Genomic DNA, 3,511 nt, shown 5'->3' on the forward strand with positions numbered 1-3,511 from the left:
ATCGTCCGATCGTAATATCCGATTAGAATTTCGGATTTCGGCATTCCGAATGAAAAATATTTAGAAAATAGGTATGGGTGTATTCAGGGTCTATACTGACTCGAAATGAAATTACGAAGCCAACGGTGCGATCGGAATTCGATTCCGAGTTACGGAACTCAAAAACCACTTTTTGAGCCGTACCGGGTGGATTTCGGCCCCGACAGTGGTTCAGAACCGACTGTCTCCAAAAATTACCAAAATTTACCACAAAATAGGAAATAAAATTACAAGACTAAAACTCAACTAGTGTTTCGTCTAATTCTTTACCGAAAATTCCCAGAAATTCATTTTCGAATATATAATTAATAAAAATATTAATAAAATCTTATAATTCGAAATCGTAAAATTCGCGGTGTTACAAGTAGAGCAAGTCATCTTAATAGGAATGGAAAATGAAGAGTTTTAAAGAAATAATGAAAGACATGACATATATACATATGCATCATACTAATCGAGAAAGTATGTCAAGTAGTAGATCGGAAATAACTAGAGAAGAAGAATTGGAGAAAGAAAATTTGAGACATAAAAAACAATGAGAGATTAACCAATAAAAGATTAGCATTCTCTTATGAAAGTCCTTCATCGAGAATCCAAAAGGATCAAATTTAATGGAAATGTTATTGTCACTAGTAAGACAGCGTTCATAAATCAATATGATGTGGAATTTAAATTTAAGGATCAAATTTGAGAGGTGTAGGATATTTTTAAATTTAATAATAGACGGGATGGGGAAAATAAGATTATCCATAATCGTGAATTGGAATTTGTTATTCACTACCAATAATAACATTTTGATTTAAATTGATCATATTAAAATAAGAAGATAGATTATCTTGATATGTTGTTATATGAGAGATTTTTCTAGTATCCATATACCAAATTCCATCGGGAACGTTGAGCGACATTGTATATATAGCTATCTCAATATTTGTAGGTGCATAAGAATGGGCTCGGGTAGCATAGGCTTGTGAACGATGGCTAGAGGTGGCAAAATTATCCATAATTCATAATTCATCTAAATTCAAGAAAATTAAATTCATCCATTAGAGCTAATGAATTTAAATGGATGAAATCCAATAGATAATTTTAGTAATTAATGGATTTGAATTTATCCATTATATTCATAGATATATTCATTTGGATGAATATCTAATCTATCAAAAAACAAACTCTAAAAAAATGATGTTATTTACTTTTCAATTTCATTTCATATTCTATAAAATTAAATTAATCCAAGATTCTCACTTTTACTTTAAAAATTTTATTAAATCGAGATCAATTATAGGACATGAGATGTAGTTAATATTAAAAGTTTATTCTTAAGTACATAACATATATAAATATTTGTTGAAAACTTTATACGTATAACTATGGATGAGCAAAACCCAACCCTACCCACTCACCTGATTTGGCCCGATCACGATCAAACCCGAATAGGTTAGGGTCGGGTACGGACAAACATGACCTGACCCGGACCCGTCCCATTGTTACCCACTCTTCATGTTTGCATGTGTTTCTATTTAATTATGTATAGAGTAAGTACATCTATTTGATTGAAAGTATCATTCATTCTCTAATTTGTTTAGCATATATTCGTATGTCAAATTACATCTCTATAATAATAAATAATATTGAGAAGACTTTATCTAAAAATGTATATATGCATTATATTTAATCGGATCTAGGGTCATGTTCGGGTTCAAGACTAACTCAGTTGATATTTAGGATCAGACTAGCTTCGGGTTTAGGTCCGAGTTTAAAAAATGGTCTGATAGACATTTAGGGTTGGTAAGGGACAAGTCTTACCCAACCTATGTTCACCCTTCGTATAACTTTAATTGTCATATGGTGAAAAAAATAATTTTTTTAAAGTTGAAAAAAACACTTTTTTTTAAAACATGATATTTAAAAGGTTTTTCAAAAATGATTTTAAATTTTTTTTTTGTGATTTTAAAATATGTTTTATTGATATAGTAGTTTTTAAAAGAATATTTTTCTTCAATAGCGTTTTTAGTTCTAATAAAAAAAATCAAATGAGTTGGATATTCATCCATCCAAATCCATGAAAATGAAGTCATTGATGAATTAGTATTCATCTCTTTAATTTAAATATGAATGCTGAATAACTTAAAATATAATTTAAATAAATTTATATGGACTGCTGAATGATTTTTCATCCATTCATTATAATCCAAATTCAAATTCATCTATTTGTTATCACGGCCCAAAAGTCCTTGCCATTTGGATAAACACATTGTGAAGAAGGATATGGGCAGGAGGATAGCCCGACTCTATGACATCCACCCTACCTAGAAAAATGCATATCTTTTAATGGAATGAAGTATCTCCTGGTATAAAGGACATAAGTTATCTCCTCCTGCCAGTGAAATCATGACATGTGTCATGTTTCATCATTTTCTATAAAAATATATTTAAAAATATCACACATGTCACATTTTTACTGGTTAGAGAAGATAAGTTATCTCCTGATATGAGGAGATACATTATTCTTTTATTTTATACTTATCTTATCATATTTGTCACGGCTAATAGTTAGTATTAATATTAAACTTAGTCATTAATGTGTGTACTTATTAGGAGTACATTTGATATCCTACAATTTGTATCACTCTATATATAATTGATTGATGAAAATATATTTTAATTATTAAATATTTTTCTAAATAATAATAATTTATGACACATAGAATGTTATAAATTGTAAGACGTAAAGATATGTTTTAATAAATGGAGTTCAACTTCCAAAGAAGAGGATCCACATAATGATGTGGATGAAGAACCACTTTTTTAATGGTCGGTACTATTTAGGAAGACGACAAAGGGATCCTCTCCAGTATTGAATAGTATGATGATATGTGGCAAAAAAAAATTTAACGACTATGATTACATGTTATTTTCTATTAAAACAAAATAAAAACTCTTTAAAAAAAATTTATCCTCATGTTCTAGTAGTGATTTCTCCGGTACCGGAGAGGAGTTGAACTCAGGAAGGATAAAGTCCTTGGGAATAAGTGTGGGGTCTTTCTCTATGAACTTTGAGTGTTGACTATGTAGTTATTTTTAGGACTATAGTTGGTATATCTTTATTCTTACAATTTGTATTACTCTATATGTTATTAATTTTGATTAATCAAAAAATATTTAAAAATTAAAATTTTAATTTAAATATATTTTTTACAACAAATAGAATGACACAAAGTATAAAATAACATATGTGATCTCTAAAATAACAGATAAAATTGATACATTTTTATATAATTAACGGTGTAAAAACATTTAATATAATAATAATATTTTTGTGAACCCTAATTCATATGTGGCTAAGCCACTGCCGACAACAAATCATATAATATCTATATCTCAATCATTTTCTTTTCATCTTCTATGGTATTTTTAAAAAATTATGTTATTTTATGATGTATTAATTGTCAAATTAAAATTATTCTTT

This window comes from Lupinus angustifolius, chromosome LG08 (genome assembly GCF_001865875.1).
Source record: "Lupinus angustifolius cultivar Tanjil chromosome LG08, LupAngTanjil_v1.0, whole genome shotgun sequence".
Taxonomy (NCBI): Eukaryota; Viridiplantae; Streptophyta; class Magnoliopsida; order Fabales; family Fabaceae; genus Lupinus; species Lupinus angustifolius.